The sequence below is a fragment of the Euprymna scolopes genome, chromosome 8 (assembly GCF_053919585.1).
Source record: "Euprymna scolopes isolate OS-2025 chromosome 8, ASM5391958v1, whole genome shotgun sequence".
Taxonomy (NCBI): domain Eukaryota; kingdom Metazoa; phylum Mollusca; class Cephalopoda; order Sepiida; family Sepiolidae; genus Euprymna; species Euprymna scolopes.
Window position 1 is genome coordinate 113,519,444 of NC_136489.1, and position 20,373 is coordinate 113,539,816.

The 20,373-nt window shown below is 31.6% G+C and overlaps 1 long non-coding RNA gene across 1 annotated transcript in view; it reads right to left on the minus strand.

Moving 5' to 3' along the window:
- Positions 1-20,373, minus strand: part of LOC145283715 (uncharacterized) — a 214,982-nt gene that overhangs the window by 169,537 nt on the left and 25,072 nt on the right. Inside the window, exon 2 of the long non-coding RNA XR_013868717.1 lies at positions 3,660-3,760. This is a non-coding gene — a long non-coding RNA (uncharacterized LOC145283715). The remainder of the gene's footprint in view (positions 1-3,659; positions 3,761-20,373) is intronic.

The following is a 20,373-nucleotide window of genomic DNA, read 5'->3' on the forward strand; positions in this document are numbered from 1 at the left end:
TTTCAGGAAAATCATTTTATCATCTCTATTGCATTATAGAAATAAAATGATCTACATATGGATAATATATGTTGATTTCCTCTTTTTTTTATTATTTCGGTTAATTATAATAGTTTAAATTTCAAGTAATTATGTCATAAATTTTGTAATCTACTGGATTATAATATGAGATCTTTGTTTAACATAACCTGTTAACCATTGAGCTTATTTTTAGCTGCAGTATTTAATATATCTTGGGAATTCATAACATCCGATTTTTTAATGAATAAATTTGATATTATTTGATCGCCTGTGAAAAGCTCAATTGTTTTAGCCCTTGAACTTCAACTTTTCCATAAATATATATGTGTGTGTGTGTGTTTAAGAATTTTTGAGATGCGGCTTGATATTTTGTATTATTTTGGATTATACAGACTAGTCTTCTCATTTTAATTGGTATGTTTACGAAGTTGCAATCAATGTAACCCCCCCACCTCCGATTTTCTTTAGGTGTATCTTTTTCGAACTTATGAACCTTGTAGTCGAATTTTGGAACTGATACAGAATTTCAAACCGAACCTTTTATTTAATTTGTGAGAGTAGATTGTTCTTATTCCGTCAGCCATGGACAGGTAGAAGTGCACCTGTAGTAAGGATTGATACTTCAATATTCAGAAGACAATCTATCACCGTGAATTAAATAGGAAGCTCAGTTTGAAGCTTCGTACATGTTCCAGAGTTTGACAAAAATTTCCAATCTGCACCTTAATCCAAATATATATATATATATATATATATATATATATAGCAAGGCCCATCTGATTAAATATGACAGTTTTCTTTATTTTTCTGTTGATTTTCTCAACCTGCCGAGCATTTTTCTTGTTTCTGTTGGTAAGTTGCGTACAAAATTTAACCAATAAATAAAACAAAATAAATTACATATAAAACGGCAACAGAAAAAAAAAGCCTCCTTAACAACAAAATTGCTCCTGATGATCAAGGATCGAAAGCGCTCGAGGACAATGGCTGAGAAAAGATCACTCGGCAACATAAAACACAACTTATCAACTAAAACAAGAAAAAATGCTCAGCAGATCGAGAAAATCAACAGAAAAATTAAAAAAGGAAGAAAACTGTGGTATTTAATCAAACATGCGTTGATAACGACTTGCTGCCAAAATATACATATAGGGAGAAAGGGAGAGAGAAATAGGAAAGATTTATGATGAAAAGTAAAATTGAATAAATTTTTTATTTATTAATCCATCAAATTCAAACAAGTATTTATTTATTTATTTATTGCGGACTATTATCCTCATCTTTCTTAGTTGTTGTTTCACGACGTTTCAGCCAACTATTCCTTTGTCCAAAAACGTGGTGAGACGACAACTATGGATGGCAGTAATTGCTGAGAATGCAGTTAGAAGATACGGAGTTCCTATCCCGTTGTGGCTACCACCTGACGAACGCCAGAGGAATAGTTGGCTGGAACGTCATGAAACAACAACTAAGAAAGATGAGGATAACAGTCCGTGGTAAATAAATTAAGGAAGTTATATTCAGTGAAAAATCCTTAATCCATGGACTTTCGAAGATATGTTCTTTTCATAGAGGATATGAATTGATGATTAGCATAAATTTGAAGATATATATTAAAAAAAAATAAGGTGCTTCTTCATTATTATCAAAATCTTAGCTTTCAATTAAAACAAATGGTACCTACTTAATCGTCATGTTGATATTAGTAACATATCCAAAAATTAAGAAAACCGATGAAGTAGAAAAATTAATTATTAATGAAAATAATTGTCAAAGTAAATTGCACAGTATACTTAGACTGCAGTTACTTCCCCTGCTGTTTGTCTTGTTACAATTAATGGCAGATATCGACTAATCATGGAACCATGAAAGTACATGTTTTCATGTAATAGTACAGTAATAGTTAACCAATTACGACAATGGCAATTAAGTAACATTGCTTTTAGTCGAAATTAGCATAAAAGTAATACGATGCCATTGGTTTTTTTTTTTTTTTAATGGAAATTTTTTTCAACGTTCGATTTTTGCTCTAATAAAAAAGCACCCAGCTTGTTCCCCAGCTGACTACAACTTGGATCTCTTCAAGTCCAATGTAAACAAATTCCTTATGAGCCGACCCCTTAAGTAATCCAATTTATCAAATCTCCATTACTAACGATTACTAGGATATTATCCTATTGAATAACCCTTATCCTCGAATGGTCTCCGAGCCTTGATAAGTGGTAACTCCTATGTAAAAAATATATATATATATATCTATATATCTATAAAAGTGAACGTGTCTGTCTGTTTGTCTGTCTGTGTACATTTACCTACGCAATAACTCTTTCAATTTTTAGTCTATAGACTCGAAATTTGAAATACCGGGTACTGAGATTTGGGAAAAATCGATGTGACGGGTGTCAGCCAGAAATTTGGCTGTTAAGGGGTCAAATTTCAACGATTTGACCTTTAAGAACTCTACCAAACTCCTCCGACAATTTTGGGTCTAGACACTTGAAATTTTAGATATAGGTTCCTTGAACCTGGATCTAACTTAATAAAGTGATTTGAGCCTGAAACTATAAATTTTAAGGGGTCATAATAGGGGTCAAATTAAAAAAAAATTTACTCTTTTTTTTTTTTTTTTGCTCAACATACACCTCCAAACACCCGGGCAACGCCGGGCTGAAATGCTAGTATATATATATATATATATATATATATATATATATATATATATATATATATATAGGAAAGATTAATGTGAAATATAAGAATTCTTACATTCAAACTCGAATCTCTTGGAATTTTTTTGGTTCAGGAATTGATAGACTGGCTTGTAATTTATTATTATTTTCCGTCGTTGAGAAAGCAACGTTGAGCCTGGTCAGTACTAAAATGCGTGACCATTTGGGAATTCCAGGTGCTGTATGTGCTCTCTGCTTATCTCGGCACTGTTTCCAGTCGTTCTGGACTTCACCTTACCATTGTACTCAAGCAGTTCTGATTCAGGAGAGGTGTGGTTGGTGATTGTGCAACACTTGCCTCACAATTACACATGCAGGTGGTATCCATTGTCTTTCGGGGGTTTATATTCAGTTTTTATTATCTTGATAGGTTCCAATTTTCAAGGGAATACTTGTATTCATCTTTGCAATTCTCTCTCTCATATATATATATATATATATATATATATATATATATATATATATATATATATATATACACACACACACCAGTAAAATCCTGACCTTAACATTAGACCGTGATCTTGAAAAATACTGTGCACAGTCCCTAAGTCGGAAACCATCATGCCAGGTTTGGTCATGATCTGTCCAATGGTTTGTGCTGTAGGAAAGTTGTACACATCGACACACACACGAACGCTACTACTTTATATATAGAGATACATCACTTTAGTACGAGAATACACATTACATATATAAATTATGATGAACACATTTCGTGAGTGAACATATAACATCTGTCTTTGTATGCGTTTTTTGTGTATAACATGATATGCAGATGTCACATATATATTTATGTATACTATGTGAAAGGGAGAATAATATGGTGTGCTTTTTTTTTTGTATGTGTGACATTTTACCGTGTGATGTTTCAAAAAAAGATATATAAAAAAAACAAAAAAAACTCACTTCCTTGGAATCTCTGAAAACCTGGAGATGTTGGCTGCTCTTACTCATCATCATCATCTCTCATCAATGCTTAAATCCGCCCAGTTATCTGTTTGTTTGAACTTTCAGGAAATAAAAAAAATAAATAATTAATTCAAAATAAGAAAAAAAATTTATAAAATTTACATTTTTTTTTTTTTTACAGGAAATTGCGAAACAGTGAAGAAATTTGTTCTTTTTTTTCCTTTTTCTTCTTTGTTAATTTTTTTTTCACTTTAAAAAAAAAAAATTATGAATTATCTTTTTAATGTTTGTTTTTATTTATTTTTTTTTTTTACTTTGTTTGCATTGTTTTTTTGTTTGTGTTTATCTTCCTTTTTTGTTCCTTTTTTTTTTTTTTTTTTTTTTTAAATTTTCTTGTTGCTCCGGCATTACATTTAGTTTTGTATGAATACCAACAAATACGCATGGCTATGAAAAAAAAAAAAAAAAAAAAAAATCAGTTGCATTCATTTCACAGGAATGGTTCAGTTTGTAAAACAAATCAGGAGAAAATGAAAAAAGAATAATTTCTAAGACAAAAAAAAATCTCAAGGTTCCATTTTGATCATAATTGGACTAAAAAAAATTCCATTAAAAAAAGTTTAATTTTTGTAAAAAAAAATTTTTTAACTTAGTTCATTTTAATTTTTTTTCTTTTTTAATTACAAAATTTTTTTTGGAAAATTTTATGTCTATGAATCTTTTCTAAAAGCCAACGCTTACACATCCACCAGTTGTAAACTCAAATTAATCAGTAGCTAGATACTCAAACACCCTACTCCTAATTTTTTTTTTACTAGGGAAGGGAGTCGATTTTCAAGGCTCAAAGGCCACTCAAGGATAAAGTCTAATGAGTGTCAGGTGATCAGCGAGACAACACTGATGATCGATCGATACTATAGGAACTTAGGTAACATTTGATTATTTAAGAGAATGGCTCAACAGGAACTTGTTTACATTAGACTTGAAAACGCATGTTATGGTCACTGTATTGCGTTCCACAGATGGATAGTTCTAGGAAAAAAAAAAAAAAACTTTGCTCATGGAATTTACCTTTAGTTTTAGGCAAAAATAGATAAAGAAAATTGTTGGCAGCTATCGTAGCTTCATCTTTTTGGGTAAACCCTTCTAGACTGAAGCAACTTTTTTTTTGTCCCAATCTAGAGTGCCCCTTTTTGAGGGACTGGATTTTTACCATGTTAGAAAATGACTGTTCAACTTTACCTTCATAAAGAAGGCAAGTAAATGGGGACACCAAAGAGTGGTCACTGCAGGGAGTAAAAGGGGTCTTTTCTTCTTTCCGCCTTTGTCAATTACTATATAGAAAGAAAAGTGATTCTGTACTTACTAAGCATTACCTGATAGGTTTTTTTTTTTTTTTTTTTTTTTTTTTTTTTACTCAGTCAGTGAATGAGAAATCCTTTTAGACTGAGGTTATTTTTTTGTAGCAATCTGGAGTACCTCTTTGTAAAGAGTTGGATTTTCCCTACAATCGATTTAGTGGCAAGTAAATGGGAACACCAAAGAGTGGCCACTGCAGGGAGTAGAAGAGGTTCTTTAGGCATGACTTCTTTTATTGCTCTTTGTTACATATTGTGTGACATTGTTCAAGATATCATCGAACAGTTTGGATATAGGCAGATTTTTTTGCGCTAGAATTTCTTTTCGTCTTTGTCAATCACTATATAGAAGGAAGCTTCTTTGCTTACTAAGCATTACCTGATTTTTTTTTTTTTTTTTTTTTTTTTTTTTTTACTAAAAGTGAAAAACAGGCGTTAAAAGGGCGAACCTACCTACATCCGAGTTTGGCAGGAAATGGGTGTAAACTGTTCCATTGTAACGCTTGAATAGAAATAATTTAGGATGGTTATTATTAGTTGATTTACATGCAGAGGCTTGGAATAAAAAAAAAAAAAAGAAAAAGATATTTCACATTTATCAAGGTAGAAAAGTTTTGCCTTTGAAAAGTTTGTAACTTCGCTTGGGTTCGTTCCATCAACACCACCCTTCTCCCTTAATATATTGTTTGTCGCTTTTATAATTGATTTCAATCTCCCCCCTCCACGTTTCATATACCCATGAAGACATGTTATAAGATGATGTAATAATATATTGTGTATAGATTTTCAGGGTTTACTTCAATAGTGCTCAATATGTGTGTAGAGCTTAATATTATTAGCAGTATTATTATTTTTTTTTTTTTTCAATTATTGTCAATATAGACTTGAAAACGAATGTGTCATGCTCCACAAACAGGTAGTTCTAGGAAAGAACTTTGCTCATGGAATTTACCTTTAGTTTTAGGCAAAAATAGATAAAGAGAATTGTTGGCAGCTATCGTAGCTTCATCTTTTTGGAAAAATGGTGAAATGAAATTATAGAGCAAAAAAAAAAAAAAAAAAAATCTGCCCATATCCGAACTGTACGATGAAATCTTCAACTATGTTACACAATATGTAATAAAAATAAACTCCGAAGAGCAATATAGACTCCCCCATGCAGCCACATTTACGAGGGGTATTCATTGTCTACCAAGACTGAAAGCATTCCTTCTCGACAGATAATCCTACAAATCATCTTCAAAGCTGTGAGGTGGTGCACTTTTGCTCTAGAAAAGATCTTATTTCGTCAAGATACACCTGAAGAAAGTCGGATGTTACATTGATACAAACATTGCAAAAATAATACTCAAGATGAGAACAGCAGTTTAATAATCCAAATAATATTAATTATCAATCCTCATCTAAAAAAGTAAGAAAATATTTTGATTCACTAATATTATATATATATATATATATATATATATATATATATATATATATATATATATATATATATATATATATATATATATATATATATATATATATATATATATATATGGCATAGTCATGTTGACACACCGGTTCCTGCTAGATCACTAAAGTTAAGCAACGTTGAACCTGGTCAGTATTAAAATGGGTGACCATTTGGGACTTCCAGGTGCTGTATGTGCTTTCCGCTTATTTCAGCATTGTTTCCAGTCGTCCTGAACCTCTCCCTGCCACTGGACTCAAACAATGCAGATTCAGGAGAGGTGTAGATGGTAAATGTGCAACCCTTTCCTCACAATTACACACGCAGCTGCCCCCTACAAGGGGTATCCTTTGTCTTTCGAGAGTGAACGGAGGCATCGATTATATTTGATACAAGCTCTACCAACTGTTTTACCTGAAATGTAGGGAAGTCATTTTAATTTTTAACTCTTTATGATGTAGATTTTTAAATGTAATATAGACAACTTCTATATTCTTCAATTTAAAATGAGTTATCTTGCTTGTTGATTTTTATTTTTAAGTGATTATGTAAAAAAATGTTCCTTATTAGAAGTTGACTGGGCTAGACTAAGACATTTCTTTTAAATAAACTGTAGCAAAGAAAATTATATTGCCAACAATATGGTAACAAGTAGGAATTGTCTAGTCAGAAATCATTTTGGATTTTTCAGCTTAAATGCTATTTGGGTCCGACTTTGAAAATCTGATAAGATAATTTCATATACTTGTGCATTTATAAATGGTGACTTAATTGTGACATTTAAATTAATTAATGGGTTATTTTAAGATGCAGTTTTTTTTTTTTTTTGCTTTGCTTTTTTTTTTGTTTTTTTTTTTTTCAATGTCTGGCAAAATTATTTTAGGTAAATCTATTATATTATGCGACCCCCCCCCCTCCAAATGGAGCAATATATATTTTTTCTCCTACAAATTGCTTAATCAGGTTGAAAATAGTTTTGTAAATAATTTTAAAGGTCGATTAGATGAATTTAGAAAGAATGATGGGAACTTAATTTGAAAGCACATTTTTGGGGTCTATCTGATGAAATATTTAACAGAATTCATCTTCTAAAATCTGCAAGATTCAGTTTTTTTTTTTTACAATTGATACGCGATTGATTGAAAGAACAGAGACAAAAAGACTAAATAAACGATCGCTTCTCTTGTGTCCTTAGAGCCTTACATTCCATGAGCGATGTTTCTGACAAAGGGGAAAGAATTGCTGTTTTTGTTGGGTTTTTTTTTTGTTGTTTTAAATCTGAATATCTGTTTAGCACTTATTGTTCTCTAGCTTTTGACCTTGAACTAGTATTTTTTATTTTTTAGCTTTTGATCTTAAGTAGCTTTATGCCGTCTTGTCTGAAATGATTTCCATAAAAATAAATTAAATAAAGGGTGTATATAATTAGCTTTGAAGAAAATATTGGTAGAAAACTATTTTTATATAATCTAATGTTATTACTAATTATGTTTTTAATCAAATTAATTCGAAATGTATATATCTTTCATTGAAGAACATGCCCCGGTGTCCATCACTTATGATGAAAAACAAATATTTTTGTGTAAGAAATGCTATTTAGTATATTTAGCACATCTGACCAAATTGATTGGCTTTATTTTATTTAGTAGATATAGAAAGATTATGGATACTATTTAAAGTGTTGGTTTTTAAAAAAGAATTTTTTTTTTCTTTTTTTTTTTTTTAAACATGCCCCGGTGTCTGCCAGCTATTTTTCGCAAAATTAAGTATTGATCTTGTGTGAGAAATGCTATTTGGCTGGCTTTATTTTATCTATTAGATATATAGTGGGGTTGTAGTATTTTGATGAGTACATGGAAAAATAAAAAGCTTTTGAGAAAAGGTTGGTTTTTACAAAAAAAAAAAAAAAAAAGTTTTTTTTTTTTTTAAGGCGAAAAAAGAATTGAGAAACCTTGATAAACATTTTAAAAACATTAAAGATTAAAAAAGAGAAGAAAAAAAATTCCTGAAGGAGATGATTATACACTAACATTTTGTAAATACACGTCTAAATTGCTATTTCTACTTGTCATCCCTCATTTTGTCATGAACTTCATAATCATTTTTTCATGTTTTATCTGTACAAATTCATTTTTGCTTAAAATCTGGAACGATAAAGTTGTATAAATAAATCGTTTCATACCTTTTTTCAGTTTGAAACATTTGTTATTCCGTTGATATTTTTTTGCTTTGTTCATTGTTATATTTTTTTGTCGTTTTTATTTTATTTTTATTTGTTGTTTATTTAGTGCTTTCATTAATGCTTTGTTTTTTTTTTTAATTTATTATGCTTTTTATTCAGTACTTGTTTAAACTTCCCATGTATTAAAACAAAAAATTTGTATAATGTGCAAAAAAGACAGAAAGAAAATATATTCCAAAAATCATGTTCTTAAATTGGAAGCCATGTTTAATTTCAGGAGAGTTTCCGATGGGTAGCTATTCTGTACAAGTTCTGGAGATGAAGAGTTTTCAGTGGGTAGCTGTTCTGTACAGGTCCTGGACTTTATAATTTTGCAGGAGGCAAAAAGCAAAAAATCCTCATGTTGACACGAAAAAATTATGTGCTAAAAGACTCAATAGTTTTATAGGGCAATTCTGGTTTCTGATTGGTTGATAGCAGAATGTGGCTTAATTTGATTGGTCAGTTCCTATCATTTATAAATAGAATCTCCCAACTTACAGGGGTCATACTCCCATTACACATTGCGGTTGGTTATATTTAATTTCTTTTGCGTTTTTTGTTGTTATTAACGCATTACAATTTTGATTCAGATTTTTTTTTACGGTTATTTTTTTAATAAAAGTTTTGAACTTTTATTTTTACAACCGTTTTTAACGGTTCGGCTATGGCTGCTTCTGCTGGCCAGATACCAATCGATATTGACACTATAGAAAAGGCGTCGCAAGATGCTACATCTATTTTAAGCAACAACAACTAGAGCAAACCTCCGAAAGTTATTAATGATACAAAATTCGTGAAGAGGGTAAAACGAAAAGTCATCAGAGCATCTACTGAAATCATAATTTACTGGCGACAGCAGGATATCGTCCGCAATGTGCCATAAAATGTAAGAGTTATAATACTTGGAACACAATGTTCAATTCAGTAGAAAAGTGCGTAGAAATATCTCAAAAAGAAGTTATAACAACTAATTACATCCTACGCTTAGAATATATGGGGAAATGGTGAACCATTATCTCAGTTTTTCATGCCTCGTCCCACGTCGATGGAGAACACATTGGAGCAATTCTTTTAAAATACAGAGAGATTGTTTCTGTACAATGCAACGAGTTTCATGGCATATGCTCATTTGACATTTTTTTCAACAAGGAAAATTTCACTTCCTCAGAGTCAGTGAAGAAAATCTTCTGATCATCGTAGCAGGCGACCAACCATCTGGACTTGTGGCGAGATCAATCACCTCACCTCGAATTGCACCCAGAAGAAACCCCCAATGAATCCAAAATCAAGTGTAGCTCAACATCTGGGGGTTCAGCTGTTCGTAAAAGAACCTTGAATCCTCCCCCAAGAGTCTTAAGGATGACGAACCTCAAGAAAACCTCAAAAGAGAACCTTAGGTTATCGTTCTTCACAAAAAAAAAAAAAAAAAAAAAAAAAAAATCTCTGGCTGCCCGAGTCTCGAACAAATATAGAAGGATGCTATGACCCCGGCAAAGCAAAATATGTCGAAATAGTAAATCTAAGAAGTTAGATGCCCAAAAATCAACTACCCACCAAATCACCCAGCAAACCTCAACCTCCTAAACAAAGCCCAAAATCACACCTGAATACAGCAACTCTGAACCTCAACTCAGTCCCCGACAAAACCAAAACATTGTTCACCAGTGAAAGTCATGCCTCCTCCAGTTACATCTCCCGTCCCCCAGAAACCACCAAAACTGATTCCTCTCAGCCCCATTAAAAAGACAAAATCTCACTCTTTCCCTACCCTTTCTACTTCCGCCACTCCCCATAATACTCCTCCTGCGTCCCCAGCAAAACCCCTACCTCTATCACACACTCCAAAGGACACTGAAAATCCTATATCCTTAAAAAGAGACTGAAATCCCTCCCTGGAAAAGGGGAGGAAAAAACACTACCTCCCCAGTAAGGAAATCTGCACCATCAGTGAGGCACAAATTAATAACTCAGTATATTTTAAAGGGGTCGATCTTTCAAAACTTATCGAATTCAAGGAAGTGGCTGGAAAACAGATGACCTCAGCAATTTCCCTAATGCCAAAAGGATCGGGTTATGGTTATTCGAAAAAAGGAGGAGGCAAAAGATTTATGGACAATGCTAGAATAGACAAAATCTTCAAACTCTTCACCTTCAGCGTTTTTAAGGATGCCGACATTCTTAATTTACGGAAATGTGTTGAGCAGGTTCCTATAAAGATGCACCCATCTCTGTATAGAATAGCCAAACTAACATATCCGTAGCATGTTAGCGGTATTTCTCGTGATAGGCTCATTGATACTCAGACGGGTACCTATTCAATAACATAAGCCATCAGCACGGTAACGACCACGATGTTCGTTTCTGGTTCCCAACCCTAACGCACCATAATGGATCTCCTTAAGCTTGCTACTCTGAATGTCCAGAGTCTAAGTGTTATATAACTCATGGTTTAGGAACGGCTCGATACCCAAGTACTTTACCATGAGCATTGTGATGCAGTTACACAAAAGCAAAGATGGTTGTGATGGCTTAGATAATTATCGGCCTTGAACGATGCTTAACGCTTAGTTAAAGATTCTGGCCAAGTTTCTCGCCAATCATCTGCAGCTTCTCCTGGCTGGTCTAATTAGCCCCGAGCAAACTTGTGCTATGAAGGGAAGGACAATCCAAAATAACTTGCACTCAATACGCTTGATGATAGAAAAAGTCGACACTTAAGCCATGCTGATCAATTTAAATCAGTCCCAAGCCTTCGATAGGGTGGACCATCATTACTCGGGATCTGTTTTGTTGGCAGCCGGTTTTTGGCCTGCAATTTCACTCGTCTTGACCTCCTTTATGCAAACCCCGCACTGATGCTAGAAGTGAACGGGAAAAGATCGAGACCCTTCAGGTTATCTTGATCTATTCGTCAAGGTTGTCCTTTATCCCCAATGTTTTTTGTGCTTGTGTTGGAAATTTTCCTTCGCAGGCTAAGGGTGAATTGGCTTTTAATGTGGGGAATCCACTCTGGATAGGATCAAAAATAAAAATTGCCTCAGTTTAGACGGATTTCTTCTCCACTGATTGAGAACAGAAAAGGTGAAGTGTAACATCAGAACAAATACTACACTGTGATCAGTTTGTTCCTGGGCAAAAGGCAAGTCATTTTATTCTAAGATGATTTATTAAAATTATGAATAATCTGAAATATAATGGGTCTTTATTAGAATAACCAACAAAGCAGCAAAAATGTAACGTCTACATACTTGGATAAGTATTTCGTGTTAAATAAAGGTAGTGTAAATTCTCTATATTTAGAACACGTCGACGACGCAGAAGAAGTATGTAGTGTTTACCGTTTTTGAGAATATATTTGCGAATCTGAAATAGCCATCTATTATGTAAAAGGCGAAATGGGCGCATGCGTCTTTGTATGTCCACGAAAGGCATTTTTGCCAGGGTTCTCAACAAGGTTACTATTATGGAGAACTTTCCTTATACTTCCTAGATGATAATATCTTCGATTTGTGAAAGGACGTCGTCTGTATCTTTATTTTGATCGACTTTTAAAAAATTGCCTCCTTCCAGTCCTTTCAGTGTTTTTTTGTCTTTTTCATAAAAAAGCGAAACTAATCGAAGCCAAGTTGACAGCCTCCTGGCCTTCCGGCCGGGACGTCCAGAAAGCCAATTAGCTTTGATCAGTGTGAGAGAAACCCTTCATATCAGACAATTGCTACTCATTTGGACACTGCCAGAGCTCTCCCTTTTAGGGGAGAGCTGGTTTTCCCCAACATCATGGGGAGACAGATATGGAACAAACTGGCCTACAGCCAGAGTTAAGTGCATGATTCTTAACAAGCCAGACGTTCATTTCTGCGCCTGCGTGAACTCATTCACTTAAAACTATGCATTTCTGCAAGTCAACTTTTTGATTGACATTGCTAAAATTTGAACACTTCACTTCCTGTCGCGTCATAGCATAGCAGTAAGATGTCAGGTTTTCTTACACTTTCTTTTCCGCCTTTGCGTCACGGGTTCAAACCTGCCTCCCTACTACCACTTTTTTTTTTTTTTTCAAACACACCTCTCTAAACACCCAGGAAACGCCAGGCATCCCTGCTAGTCTATAATATAAGTCTCACCTGTCTGTTTAAATGTATGTATGTTTGTTTGTATGTCTGCCTAAAATTTTCGACAGAGGCAACAGATTTTCACGAGATCAATATCGTTTTGAAGCTCGACCCTTCAGACGACAAGTATCGAAAAATTGGCAAAAAACATTAATTCCTTCACCCTCAACTGGGCATTTTTTCACTGATATTTTGGAAAGCCATCCCCTCTTTTCGATTGACTGGCCTTAATTAAAACTTATGTCACTTCCATGGGCACAATAGCGAACACGCCATACCTGCCAACTGCCTTTTTTTTTTTGCTTAACACACCTCCAGACACCCAGGCTAGTAAAGAATAAGCAAACAAAATAAACACCCGTTTTAACGGTTGCCATTTGCAGTTTTCATGAGAAAGAATTTGGTGGCTCAATTGGTTAGGATGCTATAGTTAAAGGCAGAGGTTAAGAGTTCGAACTGCATAAAGAGGTTTTTATTTTGATTTTGTCTGAAAATAAACTGAACTCCTAAAATTACTGTAGTTTGCAGATTGTTTAGGTTTATTTGTTGTAATCTATGTATTTTACAGAAATTACAACTCCGGGTGGTGCGGGGTAGCCCTGCTAACTATATATTGAACTAATGGTCTATTTACTATATCTGTATGTAGGAAACTTATTTTAAGTTGGATGGTTATTTCATCAAAGTGAATTTGATATTAAAAAAAAAAAATTGAAAGCCAGAATATGTAAAACGAACAGAATAAAAAAGGCCAAAAAAATGATCCCCCCCCCCCATTTTTTTTTTTTTTTTAATTTTTTTTTTTTTTATTATTCACCAGAAAGTTTATTTTTCAATGTTTTAGTTCTCTCTCTCTCTCTCTCTCTGTCTACCACTTTGGGGGGGGGGGGTCAACACACATCTCCAAAACCTGGACAGCACCAAGCATCCAGGCTAGTTTATTTTAGAAAACGGCAAAAAAAAAAAAGTTACCTTTCTACAAAGTTTAATTGTTTCGTTTTTTTTTTTTTTTTTACTTGAAAATGAAAATCCTCTATATTTAGAAAACATCGATTTCAGCGGCGGCAACGAAGCTAACAATGAAATAAAATAAGCATGGAACATTTTACTGTTCTTGAGATTATATTCTCGAATCTAATGGGCATTTATTAGAATAGCTAATAAAATGACAAAGAAATTACATTTCTAGAAATTTCAATAATTCTTTTGTGTTTTGCCTTTTTCAAATAGTATTTCATGGTGACAAAGAAAGTAGAAAATGATGATTGATTGTTCTTTTTGTTCTAATAAAACTATGTTCAGCACAAATGCATATAAATATTAAGTTAAACAAGTGGAAGGTATTACCTACTTTTACATAAGAAATGAGCATTGCCATGTTTGTTGTTGAGACTTCAAAAAAGACGTTCCAGCAATCTGGTTTAGATCTGGGGCAGCCAATGAAATTGCACAGAGTTTCATAATGCCAGTGTAAAGGGGTGCGTTCAGTATTTAAGCACGGAAGGCATAATGGGTAAATGTTAAAAGTAGAGAATGAAAAGATAAAAGATAAACACTGATGGTGCAACCAATACTTGGGCATGTAACAGTAGATGTAAAATCACCTCCAACTATCTTAAAGTTGGACTATTTTCGGAGAGTGAATCTAAGAACTATGATAGGAATTTATTATACTGGATAAAATTAATTGATAATATCCGGAAAACATACAGCAGATATTGGCAGGTAGCGTGACCATATTGAATTTGCATGTTACATCTGTGTTTATATTGCTATTATGTTTTTTTCTAAAGGAGAAAAATCTAGCTCTTTTTATTAAGTACTAGCAGGGAGACCCGACGTTCCTGGGATTGAATGATGATAAACGAATATTTCACACTCCTATATTTTTTATTGTCATTGAAATCCATGAAATCGCTCGGGAGGAAGCTTCACATGCCCCCATGCAGTAAATTAGTCCAAAATATATTATTCTACATGGCACTCTAGAGAGCCTGTTTCTTTTATGGAATTATTTTATATAAACTTCTTTTCAGTTAATGAAAATAAAAACAAAGAAATTTATGTGTGGGGTTTGAACCTACAGACCACGTCATGCAAAAAAAACAAAAAAAAAACACGCTATCAACTTACCTACAGTAGAATTTTCACGACCCGTTCTATCAATGTTGCTAAGCGACGACATGGAAAAAAATGGCTCTACTGATCACAGATAAATTAAAATAATGGTTTCGATTATCGGTAATTATCGGGGGTATTCTGAGATAAAACTTAACTAAGATCACTCCCAGACTTATACACTACAGTTCTGTAAATTTTAAAGAAAATCTATTCAGCCGTTTCAGAGTCTATAAGGAGCGAACTCACACACAAAGTTGCATTTATATAATTGTAGAGATATATAATATTTTTTATTTATATAGACAAATATTACATAGTCGCAACACTGAACATGCTAATGTTTCGGACAGTTGGTTGGAAATTTTGCTCTTTTTTATTGAGCACTCTTGAATACCTTTAACTTGGTTTATATATATATATATATATATAATTTAATAATTATAGTAAATAATTATGTCAGCCCTTTAAGAAACTTGTTTCTTATCGTTGAGCACTTTCAGTTGAAATAAAAAGCAGTCAATTTAGCACTTATGCGCAGATCATCATAATGATTAGATCACTGACGGACGTTAAAAAGCATTTAAAAAATAAATGTTTAAATTTCAACATCAACATTTCAAAAATGTTTAAATTTCAACAATATTTCTCCCGGTTAACCATAGCCAAATGAATTGGGTCCTTGCTAATGAAGCCAGAGATGACTTCTGTTGCCAGGCTCGAATCTATCGACTGGTGCTAATCGAGAAAAGTTGATAAATATAGATGAATTTTATCCTTTCTTTAGAATAATTATGCAATACTTAGTAATATCATAATCTATTAATTATGCAATACTTAGTAATATCATAATCTATTAATTATGCAATGCTTAGTAATATTATAATCTATTAATTATGCAATGCTTAGTAATATTATAATCTATTAATTATGCAATACTTAGTAATATTATAATCTATTAATTATGCAATACTTAGTAATATCATAATCTATTAATTATGCAATACTTAGTAATATTATAATCTATTAATTATGCAATGCTTAGTAATATTATAATCTATTAATTATGCAATACTTAGTAATATTATAATCTATTAATTATTCAATACTTAGTAATATTATAATCTATTAATTATGCAATACTTAGTAATATTATACTCTATTAATAATGCAATGCTTAGTAATATTATAATCTATTAATTATGCAATACTTAGTAATATTATAATCTATTAATTATGCAATGCTTAGTAATATTATAATCTATTAATTATTCAATACTTAGTAATATTATAATCTATTAATTATGCAATACTTAGTAATATTATAATCTATTAATTATTCAATACTTAGTAATATTATAATCTATTAATTATGCAATGCTTAGTAATATTATAATCTATTAATTATGCAATACTTAGTAATATTATACTCTATTAATTATGCAATACTTAGTAATATTATAATCTATTAATTATGCAATACTTAGTAATATTATACTCTATTAATTATGCAATACTTAGTAATATTATAATCTATTAATTATGCAATACTTAGTAATATTATACTCTATTAATTATGCAATACTTAGTAATATTATAATCTATTAATTATGCAATACTTAGTAATATTATAATCTATTAATTATGCAATACTTAGTAATATTATACTCTATTAATTATGCAATACTTAGTAATATTATAATCTATTAATTATGCAATGCTTAGTAATATTATAATCTATTAATTATGCAATACTTAGTAATATTATACTCTATTAATTATGCAATACTTAGTAATATTATAATCTATTAATTATGCAATACTTAGTAATATAATCTATTAATTATGCAATACTTAGTAATATTATAATCTATTAATTATGCAATACTTAGTAATATAATCTATTAATTATGCAATACTTAGTAATATTATAATCTATTAATTATGCAATACTTAGTAATATTATAATCTATTAATTATGCAATACTTAGTAATATTATAATCTATTAATTATGCAATACTTAGTAATATTATAATCTATTAATTATGCAATACTTAGTAATATTATAATCTATTAATTATGCAATACTTAGTAATATTATAATCTATTAATTATGCAATACTTAGTAATATTATAATCTATTAATTATGCAATACTTAGTAATATTATAATCTATTAATTATGCAATACTTAGTAATATTATAATCTATTAATTATGCAATACTTAGTAATATTATAATCTATTAATTATGCAATACTTAGTAATATTATAATCTATTAATTATGCAATACTTAGTAATATTATAATCTATTAATTATGCAATACTTAGTAATATTATAATCTATTAATTATGCAATACTTAGTAATATTATAATCTATTAATTATGCAATACTTAGTAATATTATAATCTATTAATTATGCAATACTTAGTAATATTATAATCTATTAATTATGCAATACTTAGTAATATTATAATCTATTAATTATGCAATACTTAGTAATATTATAATCTATTAATTATGCAATACTTAGTAATATTATAATCTATTAATTATGCAATACTTAGTAATATTATAATCTATTAATTATGCAATACTTAGTAATATTATAATCTATTAATTATGCAATACTTAGTAATATTATAATCTATTAATTATGCAATACTTAGTAATATTATAATCTATTAATTATGCAATACTTAGTAATATTATAATCTATTAATTATGCAATACTTAGTAATATTATAATCTATTAATTATGCAATACTTAGTAATATTATAATCTATTAATTATGCAATACTTAGTAATATTATAATCTATTAATTATGCAATACTTAGTAATATTATAATCTATTAATTATGCAATACTTAGTAATATTATAATCTATTAATTATGCAATACTTAGTAATATTATAATCTATTAATTATGCAATACTTAGTAATATTATAATCTATTAATTATGCAATACTTAGTAATATTATAATCTATTAATTATGCAATACTTAGTAATATTATAATCTTACATATTTTAAAAATTATTTGGTGTCCTATTTATAAAGACAGTGGGATTTTTATTTTAATAGTAAATTTATTTTTTAAAAAAAATTTATTTACTCAAGTTTTCAACTTTGATTTTTTTTTTTTTATCAAAGACAAGCCTGGGTCCCCAGCGTTGCCCGGTTGTTTATAGGTGTGTGTTGCGCAAAAAAAAATAAATAAATAAAAGTTGTAGTAGGCAGGCAGGCTCGAACCCGCACTGCCAAGGAAGAGGAAAAAAAAAAAGAAAAAAGTTATGTTAGCTACTGCGCCCATTACCAAACAAGTGACATAGGTTTAAATTAAGGCTAGACAATCGAGCTAACTTGAAGTAACATGGGAAAATACTTGACAAAGAGAAAGAATTATACATTTTATTGAGTAAAAATATTAAATGTTTACATGCAAATTTTATCAAAATAACCAAAAATAATTTATCAAAAATAGAATGGTTAAAAAAAGAGTCGCCAAGGAGCCGTTCCATTTAAGTTAACAAATTTACCGAATTTCCATTACTAACGATTACTATATTGTCCAATTGACTACTGTGCACTCTTCTACCCTTATCCTGGAGTGGCCTCTGGGCCTTGATAAGTGGTGATGTTTATGTAAAAAAATTGTATTGTAATAGCAGATGCTCAGACGAACTCCAAGCCCTTGTACTCTTTCAACGTAAATACCCGTGACAAACAGCAAAATACCACCTCTAAACAGTAGAGATCCCCAGATGTCAGAAAGCCTTCTACTACTAGACTTTGGAATTCCCTTCCGGGTTCCTGCTTCCCCACATGTACTGACATGAAGAAGTTCAAGTGTTCTGTATGTAAACAGACATCTTGCTGCTCAACTCCCTACATAGTATCCCTGCAATCATGTCCCAGATAGTAGCCCCCTACATCAAAATGGCACCGTGCCTTGTTTGGAGTGAAAATGCAATAAAAATAAATGTAAAACAAAAACAAAATGATTAAAAAAAAATTAAAAAAATTAAAAATAAAAAAAATAAAAAAAAAAAAGATTATATTAAAATGGAAACTCAGAAAGGCTCACATAGCTCTGACACATAGATCTTGTTTTCAGAACCAGAGTTGAAATTGAAGGGAATTTCATTATATTTTCGCACACTTAACTCTAGGCTGGTTTGTGATACCTGATGACATGCATCTCTCGATGTTCCTATCCATAGCGTCCACAACTGATAATCTCGGGAAGGTCTCTATTGTTCCAGTAATTACAGGAGCAACTGGATTAATGAAAAAATTTTTTTAACTACTTAAATATACCCAGTGAATCAAGTGCAAAAGAGATTTAAACAATTTCACTTAAAAGGATGGTTACAACTTAAAAAGATCTCTCAATTGGACTGTATAAGATGGTGGGTGAATGTTTGGTAGGATGCCCCATCTCCAGCTTGAACAAACTGCTAAGAAAATTTAAAAAAAAAGGGAGGAGTGATAGTTTTCTAGAGGATGAACTAGGCATTTGTGTGTTACAATTCTTCAAGAGATTTTTTGTTAGAACAAGGCCAATTATCACTTGGACGTAAGGGGCTATTATTTGGGATCATATCTAACGAAAATTATGTAAGGAGTTGAGCAGTAAGATGTTTGTCCGCATTACATTTAAATTTCCGCCTGTCAATACAGTCAGGGAAGCAGGAGACTGGAAGGGAATTCCAAATTCTAGCAGTTTGAGAGAAGACGCTATTAAAGTAAAATGCTTTTCGGCATCTAAGGATCTCTTTGCTGCTTGTCGGGGGCATTCACATTGATGCATGGCTCAATTCTGTGAGACTAGTCTGGGTGCTCAGCGTTGCCTGGGTGTTTGGAGGTGCGTGTTGAACAAAAAAAAAAAAAAAAATACTATAGTAGGCAGGCAGGCTTGAACCCGTGACGTGAAGGCAGAAAAGAAAGTGGAGGTGCGTGTAAGGGTGTTGGTTGAGAAAAAAAAAAAAAAAAATAGTAAAAAACAAACGGTCTTACTGATGTGCCTACTGTGGTTGTGACGTCATGGGCAGTCGAAATAACGCCTTTTATGCGACATCGAGAGTTGAATGGCTTGCAAAAAAATGTCAATAAAAAAACCGACCCTCTCTGTTGAAAAGTGCCCAGTGGAGGTGAAGGAATTAATGTTTTTGGCCAATTTTTCGATATTAGTTGTCCGAAGGATCGAGCTTCAAAATGATACCGATCTCGTGAAAATCCGTCGCCTTTACCAAAAGTTTTAGGCAGACATACAAACATACATACATTTAAACAGACAGTTGAGATTTATATTATAGACTAGCAGGGCTACCCGGCGTTGCTCGGGACCGTATAAACAATGAAAAAACAAAAGCAGATATTGAACATATGTTTTATTCTTAGGGGAGAGGAATCTTTCATCTCAAGTTTTAGCGTTAC